We start from the raw sequence: 20,389 nt of genomic DNA, 5'->3' as shown, positions 1-20,389 counted from the left end.
GACACACTTATAAACTTTGACTATGAGGGGCATTATGACAACATATGTACACTTATCATTGTATTAGACAATAATATCTTAGAGTGTGATATCCATCCAATGAAATGTACTACTAGTGGCCATTGTGGGATTGAAATTTTTTCTTTTAGTGGACGTGGTGATATATTTTCTTGGGCCTTAGTGTCCTGCTTCCCTAAGGTTTTGACACCACTCATAGGTAGCACCTTCAGTCAACTATGTGTGGTACTCATCTTGGAAAGTTGAATCATTTTTTCTCCACAATCCAATATGATGTTTTATCAATCTCACGATCCTACAAGCATAATCATAATAGAAAAGAAATTTTACCGTGTGAAAAAGCATATCCAAATTTAAGGAACATGACTCTTTTAGGAAAACCAATAAGGATATTTTTTACACTGATTTTTTTTCCATTTGTTTTCACAAGTTATAATTACTGTCTGATCCGAATTGGATCCATCAGAGTTTCTATGACTGTTTCAAATTATGATAGACTTCAAAAACTTGTGAACAATGAGCCATCAAGAAATAACCTCTAGATAATGGTAACTTGAAGCCATCACAAAGAAACGAGGACCTTCGGTTAAAGCGCGCTGACCATTGGCCCATGAGGATTGTGCATGGCACAAAAATGGCAGTTAGGAGGCTCAAATTAGAAAATGGAGGCTGTTTTTGATGCACGATTAGCACAATCGCGCATCGTTGGGCAAAACCCTCAAGAAGGAAAAGCCTCGAGTGCACGGTCAAAAGGAAGCCAAAGAACTATGGAAAAAGAAATAAAATGATATGGGGGTCCTGCGCTCCAAAACTAGCAGAGTATCGAAGGTGTTTCAGGTGGTAAGCGGGTTTGTCAGAGGAGCCAGCGATTCCATATGTTGGATGATGCGTGTTCGGCGGATGAGAGAGAAAACAGCTCTCATCACAGGCTAACATTTGAGCAAGTCAACCATGTCATAAGAGCGATGATCATAAGATCTGGAGGCCCCAGATCTAACGGCGGAGATTGCACTCGATGGGAGACTGGATCTAGTGGAAGAATAAGCTGACGCACATGAAGGTTTGAAGTCTAATTTGAATGCTGAGTTGGCGAATGAATCATTTCGCAAAGTAACCGAAATAACAAACCATTTGAGGAAGAGCTGGCACTCATTTCATGAAGGGACAAGTGGCCACCTCCCTGGGAAACGTTACACAGTGGCGATGACACAGAATCAAGGAGTTCCAAGCGAACAGAGGTAGGCGAACCGAAGGGACGGAAGAGGAAGTGAACAATTAAGGGACAGATTGAATTTAAGCCATGCACAAACAGAAAACAAAAATAAAAGGAGACAGTGAGATAGAGGAGACAAAACAGAGAAGTGAAGAAAGAACCAGAGAATAGAGAGTCGAGCTGACCTACAAAGCTAAGGCAACATCGAGCAGACATAACCAAGCTTGAGAGGTTCAAGCAATCCATGCGAGGATATTTTTCGGGAACTGAGTACCATTGGACTCATCCCATCAGGACCATTTGAGGTTGAGACTTGGTAAGGGGGAGTTTGTGCACTCTGGTGACTTGGGGAATCCAAGTACCACCCTACTAAGCATCATCTGTTCCAGGAGAGTCAAATTGAGCTCCTCATTGTAAAAACTCTGCTTAAAGACACAATAAATAAGGCCACCATTGAAAGTTGTACCAGGAGACGTAGCCCAGAAGGATTGGGTGAACTCCTTATTAAATTGTTGTGCTTTTCTTTTACTTGCTGTGTTTCTCTTACTGTTTTCCAAGTGTCTGTGTATTTTGCAATCTTATTGATCCGTTGCCTAAGATAACATAGACACACACACCAACACATGAGTATGTAATACCTACATTAATTTATTAGCTGAGATCATTCATGAAGTGATTTTCAGATCAAGTGGTATCAAAGCTTTAGGCTGTTATGGTTAGACAAGCTTGTGTTGGATTTATCTGTTGAATGCTAACTAGATGAAAGCTCAAATCAGGACAAGGAGAGTTGGTCGAAACTAATCCTGAAATAGGAAGAGTCTACCCTTAGAAGACAATGTCAGAGGAAGGTTCTGTGGGGCCAAAACCTCAATTTATATATAGTTTCCTGGCCATAAGGTCCATGGTAGAGGAAATGTATAAGGACTTTATAAAACACAAGGATGATGATTCATCAGGCTCCAAACAAGATAAAGGAGAAGAAGAGTCTCTCCTCCATGACCACTCAAAAGGCAAAGGAAAAGAAGAAAGATTTCTCATGCCTCCTAATAGCCCTGAACATAAAAGGAAGACATCTTTGATTAAACTAGATGTTAAATTTGATTTACCAATATATGATGGAGAGTTGAATGCAGAAAAGTTGGACAATTGGATTAGATAAATTGATGTTTATTGCAGAGTGTAGAGTATTGATTCAGACAAGAGCAAGATTCAGCTGGCAAGCCTACACCTTGGAGGCACTACCTTGGTTTGGTGGGAAGGCAGGACCCAAGCTAACATAAAGAGACATGGTAAGACCATTTCTGTCTGGAGTGATTTTTTTTTTCAATCAAAATCAGTTCTATCCACTGGCCTACATGCAACAAGCCATGATGAGCTGGCAAACTCTTCGACAATTGAAAGGGAAAAGTGTACAAGGTTACACCCAAGAATTTAGGAAGAGAGCATTGATTCTAAGAATCTCATTAGACTCACCTGATACTTTGTCGAAGTACATTGGTGGTCTACACAGCTACATGAGACACACTATCCTCGTGTTTAATCCCACTAGTATATCTGAGGTATCTATTCAAGCTACTCATCTAGAAGCTAGAGGAAAGAATGGAAACCTAGAAGTTGGGGGATCATCCCAACCCACTGCAAGCAAGAATAAGGAGAAAAGAAAACAAAGATGGAAAGCAAGGAAGGCCAACACTGCACAGAAAAGTAAGGCTTCATGCACTTACTATAAGAAGGATGGGTATGATAATGAGCACTATTGGACTTTGCATCCAGAGCTGAGTGTCACATGGAAAGAGTCGTTCTTGTAGACAAGACCGACCTCACTAGTATCTAATGATATCTAGTGACAATCAAACCAATCAAACTCTATCTTTCACTAAATATGCAATTTATAAATAAAGGCAAACAAGTGTTTTAGGCCTACCTTGGGTCCAGAGCAAGTTTGTAGAAGCCAAGCTCCTTTGATCCAAATGAGCTCCTTTATGTAGAATCTGTAGACACAAACAAGAACACATATTAAATAGCACCTGAAAAGCCAATATAATAAAGCATATCCATCATAATGATCAAGGAATTTATGAAACAAATCACATAAGACAATTTGTTGAGAAAAATGAGTTTGATTGTATTAACTTAAATAAAGAAGAACTTTACAACCTGTGCCTTGATGCTGTACAAGTTCCTCCTAGGGTCCAGCAAAAAGTTTCCTCTACTTTGACAAGTTCACTCTCTTCCCAATGAAGCCAAAAGATATGTGATTCCTCCTCTCAAGCTTAACTAGGGAATCTCAATTCCACCAGCATTTACCCTTAAAAATGTTTAGCTTCTAACCTCTCTAGCAACCAACCCACTGCCTTAATTTATAGTGCAATGGAGGGAAGTTACTAGGTCCACCTTCAAAGGGATAAGCTCCTCCTTCAAAGGGATAACTCCTCTCATCAAGGGATTAGCTCCTTTAGTATTGGGATGCATGAACCAGCTAGGAGTGAAATCTGCACGTCAAGAATCCTTCTAGAATCATCCAGAATCAACCATAAGTAAGTTTTTTGAAGATAAACTTGCGCCTGTTTGACTTTTACAGGGGTCTGCACCCACCCCTTTAGAGACAGAGCGGGCAGGTTCGCAGGGAACACGAACAAGGGGTGCGGGACCGCAGACAATAGTAGGAGAAAATGCGGAACCAAAGATTTATTGTTTTTTAAAGGACTTTCTCTCTTTTTCAAAGCTTGACATGAAGAGCTGAGGTCTAAGACTTGCTAAGGAGGACAGTATGGATGATGATGGATCCGTACTGACTGCAAATAGTCATGGTGACAATATTTTGTGTAACAGATTGCCCCCTAAAGTGCGAAGTTTGTAGTAGATAAGGGTTTCATGTATCATCTAAATAGAGTGAAGTACTTTATCATTTCGAGGATTTTCTTGTGGAGATCCCGGTTGGAACCTTAAACATTCAATACAAAATATATATATGAGATCATATCATCGCTGAGGTAGGCGTTCCCATACTCAGATCAAACCTAACTAGCAAACTAACTACTGCTCCGATACAAGAATGATCTTGCAATACATCATAAGCATAGACACATGTAGACATAGTATGGATGCAGCCATCTGTTTGTAAATAGTCTATAGTATAATGAATACAAAATTCCTTGTAGCCTGGATGATGGAAACTAGATCCAGGGTCTTGATTTCTACTTCCCGAAATAGTACGATTCTATCCATGTGAATGAATGTGTCGAGGTCAAACATGGTAGAAACCACTTGATTACCAGTTGATGATGTAAACTGTTAATAAGTGTGAGAGAAACCTCCATTAATGTCAATGGCTCTCAAAGTACTCAGTACAATCCATGAGATGTGAATAGATGTGTTGATGTCGAATATGTCACAGAGTCCTTTGATCAAAGGTCAATGATGCAACCTGTTGTCGAATGTGAGAAACCTAGCATTAAGGCATGTAGATCCCAAGGTAATGACGATTTCTAGAGCATCTTTCTAGATAATGAACTGAAGTCGATAGAAAGCGATCCGTCATAGGTAAGCCCACAACATGAAATCATAGATCAAGTTTGAAGAAATATTGTTGCAAGGACTGACTCAAGGATGGTCAAGATGGATGACAGATATTTTGTAGATGAATGGCTTATTCGCACTAATCTCTTGAACACATAACGACACAGCAGATGGTTTGGTGATAATTGCCCAAATTTAATACCCAGAAACTGGCTGAAGACTTTCAATCATGGTTTGATCAACTGTTAGGCAAAGGATTTCCCAACCCAGGTGAATGAAAAGTGTCGTGTTTAAGAGTGGTTAAATGTTTTTCTGAGACATAAAGTATGAAAAACAGGTTCATTTTCCTCTCCTTTCCCCCACCATTTTTGGCAAGTACCTCTTTATTTTTTAACAAGCCTGAGGAGGATAACATTTGCTTGATTATAAGCTCATCCTTCGAATGAGTCCAACTTAGTTTAAATTCGAACCCTAAGAAGGAGTGGTCCGTTCCTGTTTGTAATTGAACATGTCCTTTACTCATAAATTTTAACGAGTCCAGTATAGGAGAAACTCGGTGTTTTTCAATTTTAGGGAGTCCGAAAAAACTTAAGAAAACTCCATGGTTGTCCTTTTTTGTAAATTTGTGTCTCCCAAGCTCGAAAAAGTATAAAATAATACTTGAGAGAATCGCTTGATCATTATGACGAAGGAGTACTTTTCATAATTAGTGTCTCTGATCTGAAAAAGTAAAAAAGTGATCAATGAAACGTCGTTTTATTACTAATATCGAATTTGAAACGACAAAAATCCGACAATATTTTCATGTTTTTATGGTTAGAAAAGGGTTGTAAGAGGACCGTCTTTTTAGTTCCATTTTAACGAGCTTAAAAAGCAAAACTCGGCAATCTTTTCATGTTTTAGGAGTCAGAAAAGAGCTTAAAGGTGACTCTAATGATTTTTCGTCAAAAATGATCAACTTTACCTGAAAAATCCGTTATCCTGCACAAAAGCCGAAACATTACTCATACCTGTTTGAAATAGATAAAAATGCTTCAAAAATTACCTTTTCAAAGTGAAAAATAAACAAATTAACAATTCATTTATCCAAAAAACTTATAAAAAGGGCTTTCATCAATTCATTTTTACCGTTTGACTTTTGAGGTGAGAAAAGAGGGCTTTTGGTCAGAAACTTCCCGTGAAGATTGCGGAAAATCCGACCATTGAAATCGAACATCGTCTCCTCTAGGTAATCCACATCATCCTACTCTTCAATTTCAACCATTTCAATTTGATTTTTAGGTCTTTAAATTGATTTTTTGGGAGTTTTTAGGTTTAAAAACCCGCGCGCGGGGGTCCGCAGGTGTAACACTGGGGACCCGCGGACCTCGACTTTTTCGCATATGGAAAAAAGTCGGGGGTCCGCACCTACCCTTAAGGCAGGGTGCGAAGCGTGCACAAAGGTTTTTAAAACCTAATAAACTCAAAATTCACCCAAAAATTTTAATTCTATATATTCTAATCCGCCTTTTTACTGAATGTAGGTTACACATCATGCTTGATTGGCGGGAACGAGAGCATGAGGACGTGGATTTGGCTGCCATTAATCATCAACCTTCGATTGATGCATTGAAGGCATGCGGGTTGTACAAATTCTGGGCCATACCTAGCATGAGGTCCCAGGTGGACTTCTTGCAGTCGCTGGTAGACAAATGGAACGTCCAGGACCAGTGCTTCTTTATAGGTGGTCACCAACTCGAAATGGAGCCGGAAGACATTTACTTCCTAATTGGTTTGCCCAAGAGAGGTGAACATTTGACTCTATTCGGTACTAGGCTAGGTGGCCAGTTGTCGATAGCCTCCAGCTAGAGTGGTGCAATGTCCAGACCAGAGACAAAGGGATAGATATCAAGACCATATCCCATCCTGAAACTATGGTTATTTCTTTTACAGTTACCAGGCTCTGCGGGAGCGCAACACTATATGTGGCCACTGGATCCCAGATGCGGATGGCAGTGGATTGCTCTCGAGGCACCATCTTCAACCAGTGTGTGGTTGTGTTGGCTAATATAAAAGGCCAACTGAACAGAGCCAAGAACGGACAACTAAAGACCTTTGGATATGGTGCTTTAGTCGTGAGCTTTGGTTTGGAGAGGGTCCCAATGTTGGTCCCGCGACATCTTACCATTGAGGTTGGGCTTCCTCGAGAGCCCAAACTGATGCGATGGGTCGCAGTTATGGCCTGTCATCCTGAGGAGGGAATGGAAGTTGTTCGATTTACTCCTGAGTACTTTCATTGGTTAGAGAACCAAATATTTGCTATTCAGGACTTTCCTTATGCCGGGGTAGATTTTCGAGGTGACCCAGACATGGCTCTTCCACCAGGAGAGCAATGGGATGACTCAGGTAACATCATTTTTGACATTTTCTAATTTAATAAATTTTTTTGTTTTTATTTCGTCCCAAAATTGATAGTAAAAATTTTCAAATGCAGATGTAGGTCCACAATGACCAGCCACTCTCCAGCCTTACGAGAGAAAACAACCAGTTGCAGCGGCACCAGCCCCACAGGATGAAGCCACAGAGACTTTGGCTGAGTTGGAGAGCCATCTAGAGCGACTGACAGGGACATTCCAAAGACCACTATAGATGACATTCCTCTCCGGCTGCAACGCTATGTGATCGGGGTCCCAGTACCTTTTAGGAGGTTCCTTTGTAGGGTGGCTCGTACAGTGGTGTCATATCGTGATCATCACCAGTGATAGGATGATCGCTTATTGTAGACACATATGACATTTTTTGCTTTTTGTACTATCATTTTTGCCGATCATAAGGTGTTTTTCAACCTATTATCGAAGACAATGTATATTTGAAACACTGCTATGGTATACTATATCATTATTACCGGCTTATCTTGCAAAACATGTTATGGAATGTTTTTAAATTTACTTGTAAGATTTATTGCAAATGTCTATTTAACATTCGAGAAGTAATTGCATATGCTAATGTGTTTAAATATCTAGGAATATGCTGGTATTCAATGTAATCAAACTCACGTTCCAAGAGACGAACTCTCAACAATAATCTCAATAATACTGGATTTCTAATGGCATATACTCTATTAAGCCGTAACACAACGAGTTCAGAATCTAACCTCATTATCAAACTCCGAATCCCAAATGAGATGTATTTGAATAATAACTCAATCACTGCACTATATTCTGCAATGTTGTTCGTTGTTTGACCGAGGCTTACCCCATGCATAGATACCAACTCATTAGAGGGCGAATAGATGACCCAAGCTGCGGAAGAAATGTTCCGTGTATTACGACAAGCACCATCAACGAAACCAATGCATGTTTGGAGAGACGTCGACATCTGCAATATCAAGAGTAAAATCAAGATAAGCAGGAATGATGACAAAAACATTCTCTAAGCTAAGCACACTTTTAATCTAAAACACACCAGCTATAAAGAAAACTAACCTAACTAAGATCTCCATACCCAAATTTACGCATAATATCTGTTCAGGTAAAGACAATTTCTGGGTTTACCTAAAGAGACCCCATCAAAGTCTACCAGTTCATAGGCCTCCTTTGCCAGCTTTCGCTTAACAACATAAGGACCATGCCACATGGGCACAAATTTTCCAGTGCCTAATTTATCATTTGCTTGATCGTACAATAAAACTAGGTCTCCTTCCGAAAAATTTCAAGGGGTAACATTTCGATCATACTGATCTTTAATACGTTTGGCATGAGCTTCGATTGCTAGTGCAGCATCTCGTCGACTCTCATCTAGCTGAGCTAAGTATAACAAATGCCTCTTCTCTTTGGAAGTGGTTGGAAGTAATTCGATGACCATTCGTGATGACGGGATTTCACATTCAATGGGTAACACAGCTTCCAAACCATAAAATAGTTGGAAAGGAGTGAAAACGGTTGACGTTTTTACTGAGGTTTGGTATGCCCAAAGCGCTGAAAATAGCATGTTAAGCCAATTCAACCTATGAATCCCAATGATTCGTCGGATCATGATAACTAAAACTTTGTTGATGGCTTCAACCAGACCATTAGCCCGTGGATAATATGGCGTTGAGCTATTGCGACACAAGCCAAGTTGGTCTGTAAGTTCAATCATCATAATATTTCAAAAATTACGCCCATGATTAGTGATAATTGGTTGTGGAACACCAAACCTAGCAATTATATGATTGAACAGGAAAATCGTAGCAGTTTTTCCGTCTGCCTCAAATGTATTCATCGCCTCGGCCCACTTGGTAAAATAATCTACCACAGGGATAATGTACGCATGCCCCCCGGCCGAGTGAGGGTTACATGTAATAAAATCGATACCCCATTTTGCAAAAGGACTGACAGCATTTATAGGGTGGAGAGAAGCAGGTGGAGTGTGCATCTTTCGATCAAAAATTTGGCAGATGTGGCATTTTCAGACCGCATTAAGACGATCTTTAAACAAAGACGGCCAAAAATAGCCAGTGCTCAATATCTTTTGCGCTGTGGAAAACCCAGACATATGACCGCCACATGCTCCAGAGTGGTAGTCATTTAGAACCCTTTCAGCTTCCTCATGAGTTAAGCAACGTTGGAAAATAGAGTACGCCCCACGACGATAAAGTGTATCTCCAATAATTTTGAATTGTTGGGACTGGAATCGTATTTTTTGATGCTCTGATCTTGAAATTTCAGGCTGAAAGGATTGGGTTTGGAGATAAACTATGATATCTCCATACCATGGATCTAAAGTGCTGATTAGAAATAAAGATTCATCCGCAATGGGTTCCTCTGCCACAATTTCCGTGTCAGCACGTGGGAAGTCACACATCAACTCTGCAAAAACTAAAGATTTCTTTGACTTAGACTTTTCAAATTCCAAGTCAAACTCCTGTAGGATGACAATCCATTTGGAGTACTTGCCCCCTAGCAATTGTTTAGTTAGAATATAAATCATAGGGTTGCAATCGGAAATTACTGTAGTTTTGTGTAGTAAAATGTAATGACGAAAACGTTGGACAGCTTGAACAACTGCCAGAGCCAATTTCTCCACATGTGAGTATTTTAGCTCAGTGGGATTTAAGGTCTGACTAAGGTAATATATCACATGTTCACTACCGAATTCATCTTCTTGAACTAGGACCATCTCGATGGTGGAATGCGAAGCAACGAGATATAAGAAGTAGTCCTGGTTACAGTTGGGACGATGCAACATGGTGCATGGGTTAACACGTGTTTTAAAGCATCAAAATATTTGTCAGCTATCTCATCCCAAAAGAATGGTGTATTCTGATTCAACAACTGGGTAAAACCCTTAGTGATCTCGGCATAGTTAGGAATGAATCGACGTAAAAAGTTTGCTTTCCCTTACAAACTTTGGAGTTGGCGAAGACTCGAAGGGGGAGGCAATTTGATAATAGCTTCAACCTTGGAGGGATCGACACGAATGTCGGCTTTTGAAACAGAAAACCCAAGTAACCGACTCGTTTCTATACAGAAAACACACTTATGTGGATTCAACCTATTTCGATAATGCCTACACCTCATAAAGATTGCTCGTAAATGGATGAGATGATCAGCTCAATGAATGAGCAGGTAAATGATCGAGATAGGGTTGCACAATGTGTTTAATGTCATGAAATGCGTAAGACATGGCTTTTTGAAAAGTTGCCCCAGCGTTCTTGAGCCCAAAAGGTAATTTGCAATAACCAAATGTCCCCCATGGACAAATGAAAGCCGTTTTTGGTTGATCAACAGGTAGAATATTTATTTGATTGTATCCGGAAAAACCATCCTTGAAGGAAAATAATTCACTATCAGCACAATCATCGATGATTTGATCGATATAGGGTGTTGGGTAATTGTCTTTTGGACAGGCTCGATTAATATCCCTATAATCGATACATATTCTTATTGTTCCTTGTTTTTTGTTAACAGGAACAATATTAAATACCCAATCCATTAACGGAATTGGATAAATGAACCCTGCTTTGAGTAATTTTTCAACTTCTGCTTTAATGGCAACAACCTTTCATGGGTGGATCTGACGCAAACGTTGCCGAACGGGTTTAGAATCCGGGTATGTTTTGATCTCATGAACAACAATTGCTAGGTCAATTCCTGGCATTTCCTCATATGACCAGGCAAACATGTCGCAAAATTCTTGAAATAGGGCCTTATATGTTTGAATTTCATCTTCCGTACAAGAGGCACCTATATGAACATTTTCAACAATTCCAGGTTTAACCGAAATGTCAATAGGAATGGTTCGAGAAATGTTTCCAAAATTTAGCTCAAAATCAGGATTTTTCATTGGATTCTGAGGTTCCTTGACATAATTGGTCGAAAAAATAGATGAAAAATCATTTTCAAAACGACCGATCTCAGGTAAACATGAAGATCGTTGATGAAGATATTCCCATGGTAAATCATCTACACACAGGATTTCACACATTTGCTCATCAGTGTGAACAGGTTCAGAAAACGTTATTGAATATGAGTTCGATGTTGAAAGTGATTCGTCATGGACCACATTCATTAAGTCATTTTTTGGTCGAAGAAGGGTCACAAAACAACTGTATAGCCTGATACGCAACTTCATATGGACTCAAAGGCATAGCATCACCGAATGAATCTATCTCAGATTCAGAGGGTATGATCCAAGGATCGTTATAAATAATAGTGTCCGATGAAATCATATGAATGGTTGCTATAGAAGATGATACATTTGGAGGAGGAAAGGAAAAAGTTCCCAGTAAACCGGAATCTTTAACTAGTCCTACTCCAACATCCTTATAAGGGATGGTTGTTTTACCGACATGTTGGATACTTTCAGAAGAGGCTGGGTCGGACGAAAAGTAAGTCAGCTGATCTATAGTTACGATCTTTCCATTATGAGGGAACTTTACAAGCCAGAAGACCGATGAAACAACAACTGTCATAGCGTAAGACCAACTACGACCCAAGAGAAGGTTGTAATCCAGAGGGGCATCGACCACTTCCACATCTAGATTAATAGTTTTGCCTTCAACCCCTATAGGTAAATCCTGTAGAATGCCAAAGGGATGGAACCCACGGCCATCGAAAGCCTTCAGAATCGTCGGGGATTGATTAAGTGTAGGAGAGCCAAGTGTCCTCCAACACTGAATCGACATAATACATGTTGAGGCTCCCTCATCAATCACAGTCCTATAGCAGGGCCTGTTTTTGACTAACACTGGAATCTGGAAAGCCATTTGATGAGGCAAGCAAGGTGTACTATTTTCTAGATCGAAAATTATAAGGTTAGAGTCCTGAACGTCAACAGCTCCTATAGCCAACAATAGCAATTTACGCTGTGCTAGACATGATTGCAGCACTTCCAAAGTTGATATTGCTGAAGGTGAAACAGCTAAATCTTCAACAATGTTATAGTTATGAGCCGCTCTCGCATGAGGATTGAAAGTTGACTTTCGAAGTATACCCTTGGTAGGTGGTTTGATTACTAAGTCTGGGTTAGGTTTCTCGCTTTGTAGTGGATCAGAACCGGGAGCTGAATTTGATGGATTCGAATTAGAAGATTCTTCTTCCTTACCACCAATAGGACTTTTACTTCCATAATCTTGTGATCAAGTCGCAATCCTAACATGGGACATCATCATTATGGGTTCTTCAGAGGCATTCAAGGAAGAACCTATCATCTTACTGTCTTGACTAGGAAAAGGATCCTTCAAAACAACAGGCGTTTGGGAACCTTTGACGATTTTCGCAACCTCAGCGCAATGAGGGAAGTCTCTTGTAAAATTCTCTTCTTCACAAGTGAGATAAGGATAACGAGGTTTGCGTTTCTCATCAGTTGATTCCATTTTTTCTGGTTTCTCTTTTGAATTTTTATCTGCTTTATTTTTCTTCTTCCCTTTCCTTTTACTGCCGGATTTTGATTTAGCTGTAGATGACTCTACAACATGAATATTGGCGGAAATTTTTGTGGAAGAATCTCCTGTCGGGGAATCTGGTAAGTTTATGATAGGAGAATAATTCTTGGAAGATTTCTTCTTACTTTTAGTGTTAACCGTACCAATCATACCATCAGCGGCATGAGACCCTGAAGGAGGCGCAACTATTTGATTTTGTTTGGGAAGATCAGGGATTTTCTCGTGTAACGTACCCGACTGAGTATAAACTAGGTCAAGGTACTAGGCTTGAGCAATTACTTGCTCTTCAGTAACTACTCCAGCCTTAGCTACATCTTCAGTAATTTTTGGTAATAACAATTTGACAAACCATTCAACTAAGATTTGATCCGGGATAAAAACTTTCACTAAATGCCATCAACATCTCCATTCATCAATGTGATCTGAAATTTCAGTGGATGTTGATTGTTTTAATGAAGTTAATAACTCTGTGCCATTGTCAGACTTGACTGGCAACTGAAAATGAGTTAAAAAAAAGTAGCTAACTGACTAAAGTTATAAAAAGTGGCTCGTGGTAACTCAATGTACCACTTGGCCACAAGACCAATTAGAGTGCGTTGAAAAAGCCTTAAACAGATTGAATCATCTGAAATGGAGTTAGAGGCACACCAGAGGTGATAGGTCATCACATGGTTTGATGGGTCCTCTCCTGATTTGCCTTCAAACTTAGGAATATCACTTGGCAACTTATTCGGCATTGGCGGCCAAAATGGAAGATAGTTCATTGGATCATTCGTAAGGCGCGACAAGTCAGGCAAGTCCAAAGTTGCGATAAATGGTAACTGACGATTAGGGTCCCTGAAACTGTGGGTCATTAGACCAGCCCCAGGAGGAGGATATCCAGGATAACTGGGAATTGGAATTGCATTTGGGATATTATATCCTCCCGAAAAACCAGGATTAACCAGACCATACTGGGGTTGTTGAGGTTGTTGATATGTATATCCAGGGTATGGTTGATACTGATAGACTGGTTGTTGCACAAAAGGACCGAATTGGTACTGTCCCTCGTACAGTTGATAAGTAAATTGAGGTTGACTTGTGACAACCGTACTTGGACCAAGTTGTCCTACAGGTATTTGAACCGAAGTCTGAATTATGGGGTCAGACTGAGGTAAAGATACTTGAGGAATTGATACAGGAACAGTAGAAACCGAGGTTGTAGATACTCCAGAAGTAGGTGGGGTAGATGGAACAGATGTTGCAGTAGTTGCAACAGTCGTTTGAGGCAGAGTTCGAGGTGAACTAGGCCTAGGCTGAGAAACTACAGAAGGTGCAGAAGTTTGAATAGTAGACTGGACAGGTTGCTGGACTGAACCAGATACTATGGGTTGTCTAGTTTGAGATGACAACTGCACTTGCAAGACCTGTTGAGATTGTGATGGATCCCACACTAAATTCATTCCGGGGTATGGACCCACAGTAGGTTGAGTATATTGAGGACCATAACCAGGTTGAGGGTAGGGTTGATAATTCAAAGGTACATTTCCAGTTCCTTGAACAAATGACTGACCGGAAGGTGGTTGGAAACCTTGGGTTTGGTACTAACCTTTGGGTTGATAACCCTAAGGCACGTACTGATACTGAGGTTGACCTCAAGGTACATATTGATACTGGGGTTGACCTTGAGGCACATACTGAGTCTGGGGTTGACCTTGAGGAATGTACTGTCCCATGGGTATGTATTGTCCTTGAGGTTGCCCCCCAGGGGCAATTGGGTACCTTGAGGTTGCCCCCCAGGCGATAATTGAGGACCTTGAGGCTACCCCCCAGGCGGTAACTGGCCACCTTGAGGTTGCGGATTAGGAGTAGTACCTGACATCATAAGAATATCTTCTACACTCAATGGTTTAGTTCCGTTATTACCAGTTAATAACCCTTGTTCAATAGGTTGAGGAGATGCTCCAGAAAAATTACCAGCAAGTGACTGATACCCAGAGGGAATAGAAGGACCGCCGTATAAAAAGGTTTCTGGAATTTGAGAAAACATGGACGACTGTCTCGACATATTTAATGGAAGATAATAACCCCTAGGTGTTGGGTGAAAAGGAATACAAGGTGGTGAAAAACTTAGTCTCGGGTTTTCCAAAAAATTGGTCAATGAAAGATACCAAGCATCACTCCTAGGTGGACTGTAAAAGATAGATTCACGCTCCCTAAGTTCTATAACTGGTTGATTTTCAGGGATAGGGATACCTTCCTCTTCTGGAGTAACAAGTTCTTCGATGGCAATAAGTCTAGAAGGAAGATTTTGGGTAATAACTCTTTCTACCCTAGGTGAACCAGGACCACTGGAAGCTGGAGAGGCTAACCCTGATGTTGGAGTAGCAGCAGGTTCAGTTTCAGGTTCAAATATTTCAGGTTCCTCGGCTAACTCACTAGTATATGAAAAACTACTAGTAACTTCGGAAAATGAAATAGACTGTGGATTATAATCTGCTACTAAAGCTTGGTAATCAGGATGTACAACCAAAGAAGACTCTCCTTCTTCAGGTGACCCTACTCTACTGTCACTAGGAGTCACAAGGGCTCGTATCCCTTCAAGCTGGCTCAGTGAAAACTCAGGAGGTTGGCCCCAAAGTCTACAGGACTTCCTCAGTAATTCAACCACGATTAAAAATTTTAACTACTTCACACGCAAACAAAGAAAAATTTCGATGAAACCCACCAAAAGCCTCTAAAGAACCAAACAATTTTGAAACAAACGTCCAAAGAATCTAAGAGGTCAAACCACACACAAACAATAACTTCCTGTACTGAAAACACTAGTTGGTGATGAAATCCAACATTGTAGAATTCAATACAGAAATGGCGGTTGGAATAGTTACCCCGACAACTTGCTTAATGAATAGACTGGCACAAGTTCCTCCAATAAACCGTCTCAAGTGAAGAGAACCCCCCAGAAAATCCAAGTGAGTCTAGCTGACGTCTACTCTAGGTACAGTGGGATCTTCCCTCCACCATCACCTCAGGAAAGAATCCTATAGAATATGGTCACTATGGTTACCAACAGAAACAAATATACCTTGGGGAATAATCTACGATCCGATATGCACGCAAGGTCTGAGTAACAAGCTCAATCCCCTTGAAGGCTCCTTGACATAATCCAAGGTTTACCAACAAGTGACCCCAGGCTTCTCGACAATGGTTAATCAGAGGTTTGCCATTTTTAATACATGAATATCTGGCGTCATTCCCAATGAAGAAGGATTGATTCCCTCACTGGTTCAGACACGATCTCGTGCTTCTCCTTTAAGAGGAGCTTTTCCAGAGCATAGATGTAACAATTAGATTTAATCCTACCACAAGATACAACTACTTGTTTGTTTTACTGTCTTGGAGTGTTAACTAAAACCTATTCCAAGACACTAGCCTAAGCTAGATTGGTGGAAAGAGCCCTAAAAAATAAAAAGATTACTAGATAGATTTTACTTTAAGCGTTAATTTTTATTGGTTTTTCTTTAAGTCAAGAGGTGCGGAGATGAAACTTGTGGTGTGAAGACTCGACTCGAAATCACTAAAAAATATGCACTTAAGATGAAAAGCAATCCTTTCCCTTCGATGAACTTCTAGCTAAGAGAGAGTTTGAGAATGCAAATACTTGTAAAAACAAATCTTTTCCTAACAACGAAATCAAAAGAAGAGCTTTTGTCTTTTCCAATGCACTCAAAATGAGACAACTAGTTATATTCACGAAAATTTCCTTTTTCTTGTCCAAAACTCAAATACTACAAAAACAAACTTTTTCTTCAAAAGAGATTTTTTTATATTTTTATAAAACACTCAAAACTATTAACAAATCTAATCTTGAGATCTATAAACCCTAAAAAATCTATTGAAGTAAAAGCTTTACAAGATATCTTTTCAAGGATGTTTTACTTAGCTATAAGCAAACTAAGGACTAATTTGTCCAGAATCACAAATCAGTCAAAAAACAATCAGCTGTTGTTTTCTTTTCTAAAAATGAAATCCAAACTTTGAACACAAGTTTTTCGAAGTTTCGCAAGGAGAAAAACAAGATGGATTCCTCAACAAGGGTAGACTTTACCAAATGGTCAAACTCATAAGAAAACCAGTAGAAACCAAGGTAATATGAGGTATTTAAGGCTTTCAAGCTACGAGCTACTACAAGACCAGGATGAAAATCAAAGCCCACACACAAAACTTCTAGGAATTTCACCTAAAACCCTAACGCCAATGGAATCAACCTAAGAAAAGTTCCTGACAAGTCATATGCAGGTCTGGGTAGTGGCTAAAAACATATAAACAAAACCTAAACTGACTGAAAGATAAAATTTCAAAATTTTCAAAATTTTGACAGGGTACGCAGGCACCCAGTTGACACAGGTGCGGTCCCGCTCTATGTGCAAAGCAAAAGTGCGGATAAGTCCACACTGTGCTACAAGCAGAGGGTGCGGTCCTCTCCCAAAAGTATGAAAAATAAAAAATAATTCAAGATCTACTAAATCTACCCAATTCCACACACATCAAGCCAAAAACTAGAAACAAAGACATAGTTTCTCAAGCCAAAGTACAAACAAGGAAAAAATCAAGTCCCCAGCGAAGTCACCATTTTGTCACACGAAATGAGTCGTTCTTGCGGACAGGACCGACCTCCCTAGCATCTAATGATATCTAGCGACAATCAAACCAATCAAACTCTATTTTTCACTAAATATGCAATTTATAAATAAAGGCAAACAAGTGTTTTAGGCCTACCTTGGGTCCAGTGCAAGTTTGTAGAAGCCAAGCTCCTTTGATCCAAATGAGCTCCTTTATGTAGAATCTGCAGACACAAACAAGCACACACATTAAATAGCACATGAAAAGCCAATATAATAAAGCATATCCATCATAATGATCAAGGAATTTATGAAACAAGTCACATAAGACAAATTGTTGAGAAAAATGAGTTTGATTGTATTAACTTAAATCAAGAAGAATTTTACAACCTGTGCCTTGATGCTGTACAAGTTCCTCCTAGGGTCCATCAAGAAGTTTCCTCTACTTTGACAAGTTCACTCTCTTCCCAATGAAGCCAAAAGGTATGTGATCTCTCCTCTCAAGCTTAACTAGGGAGTCTCAATTCCACCAGCATTTACCCTTAAAAATGTTCAGCTTCTAACCTCTCTAGCAACCAACCCACTACCTTAATTTATAGTGTAATGGAGGGAAGTTACTAGGTCCACCTTCAAAGGGATAAGCTCCTCATTCAAAGGGATAACTCCTCTTATCAAGGGATTATCTCATTTAGTGTTGGGATGCATGAACCTCCTAGGAGCAAACTATCCACGTCAATATTCCTTCTAGAATAATCCAGAATCAACCATAAGTAAGTTTTTTGAAGATAAACTTGCACCTTTTTTACTTTTATAGTGGTTCGCACCCACCCCTTTAGAGACAGAGTGGGCAGGTCCGCAGGTAACACGAACAAGGGGTGCGGGACTGCAGGCAATAGTAGGAGAAAGTGTGGAACCAGAGATTTATTGTTTTTTAAAGGACTTTCTCTCTTTTTTAAAGCTTGACATGAAGAGCTGAGGTCTGAGACTTGCCAAGGAGGACAGTATGGATGGTGATGGACCCATACTGACTACAAATAGTCATGGTGACAATATTTTATGTAACAGAAAAGTCTCTCCTCCATGACCACTAAAAAGGCAAAGGAAAAGAAGAAAGCTTTCTCACACCTCCTAATAGCCCTGAACATAAAAAGAAGACATCTTTGATTAAACTAGATGTTAAATTTGATTTACCAATATATGATGGAGAGTTGAATGCAGAAAAGATGGACAATTGGATTAGATAAATTGATGTTTATTACAGAGTGTAGAGTATTGATTCAGACAAGAGCAAGGTTCAGCTGGCAAGCCTACACCTTGGAGGCACTGCCTTGGTTTGGTGGGAAGGTAGGACCCAAATTGACATGAAGAGACATGGTAAGACCATTTCTGTCTGGAGTAAATTTCTTTTTTGCAATCAAAATTAGTTTTGTCCACTGGCCTACATGCAGCAAGCCATGATGAGCTGGAAAACTCTTCGACAGTTGAAAGGGCAAAGTGTACAAGGTTACGCCCAAGAATTTAGGAAGAGAGCATTGATTCTAAGAATCTCATTAGACTCACCTGATACTTTGTTGAAGTACATTGGTGGTCTACAAAGCTACATGAGGCACACTATCCTCATGTCTAATCCCACTAGTATATATGAGGTATCTGTTCAAGCTACTCATCTATAAGCTAGAGGAAATAATGGAAACCCAGAAGTTGGGGGATCATCCCAACCCACTGCAAGCAAGAATAAGGAGAAAAGAAAACAAAGATGGAAAGAAAGGAAGGCCAACACTGCATAGAAAAGCAAGGCTTCATGCACTTACTATAAGAAGGATGGGTATGATGATGAGCACTGTTGGATTCTGCATCCAGATCTGAGACCTAAGAAGTTTGAGGGAAAAAAGAAGAAGACTGCTACAACTATTCAGAAAGATTTGGGGTCAAACTCAGCAGATGAAACAACCATTGCAGCCATGGGTATAAAAGGTAAGAATTTCGAAGCATCTACTAGTAATTTTGCACAATCTACTATTGATGAAGAAAGTGAGAGAAAAAGACATGAGCTTTTCTATATTCAAGTTATTTCCAAACATAAAAAGATTGATATTTTGTTTGATAGTGGCTCACAAGTAAATTTAATTTCTAAAGCAATTGAAAAGAAGTTGGGATTATTGACTACACCTCACAAGAAACCATACCCATTAGAATGGTTAAATGATAAAGCACAACTACAAGTGACTAGACAATGTAAACTCAAGTTTTCTTTTGGGTCAACATTTGTAGATGAGGTTGAGTTAGACATAATTCCTTTGGATATATGTGGAATTGTTTTAGGAAGTCCTTACTTGTATGATAGAAAAGCTATTTTCTATAGAGCTGAGAACAAGTATCTACTTGTTAAATATGGAATCGAATACTTTGTAAGAGCTCATAAGCTCAAAAATAATTATACTCTCATAAACTCAGTTTATATGAAAAGAATGATAAATTCATGCAAACATTTTTTATTGATGGTTGTAAAGGAAAAGAAACCTGATAAAACCAATGTATTTGAGGGCTGTGATGCTAAACAAGAAGCTAATTTAGAAAAATTTGTTTCAGAGTATGATATACTTTTTCAAGAACCTAAAGGTCTGCCACCCAAAAAGGAAATAGTGCATGAAATTAATTTGCAGCAAGATGCTCCATTGCCTAACATTGGAATGTACAGGTTGTCCGCTTTAGAGAATGCAGAAATCAAGAAGCAGGTGTAGGAGTTGCTCGAGAAGGGGTTCATTTGTGAGTCAACAATCATTTTGGTGAGAAAGAAATATGGCTCGTGGAGAATGTGCATTGATTACCGAGCAATGAATAAGATAACAATAAAAAATCGTTATCCCCTTCTCCGCACAAATGATCTCTTAGATCAATTGAAAGAGGTTGTTTATTTTTCCAAGTTAGACTTGCATAGTGGATATCATTAGGTCAGAGTGGCAGAACAAGATGCATGAAAGACTGCTTTCAAGGCAAATAAGGGATTATATGAGTCGCTCGTTATGCCTTTTGGCCTAACTAATGCTCCTGCTACTTTCATGAGAATAATGAATGATGTACTCAGACCTTTTCTTGATAATTTTGTTATTGTGTATCTAGATGACATTCTGA

The sequence above is a fragment of the Pinus tabuliformis genome, chromosome 2_2 (genome assembly GCF_031772625.1).
Source record: "Pinus tabuliformis cultivar Carrire ecotype Pingquan chromosome 2_2, CPIR1, whole genome shotgun sequence".
In the NCBI taxonomy this organism is placed as follows: domain Eukaryota; kingdom Viridiplantae; phylum Streptophyta; class Pinopsida; order Pinales; family Pinaceae; genus Pinus; species Pinus tabuliformis.
This window is presented reverse-complemented; position numbering follows the sequence as displayed.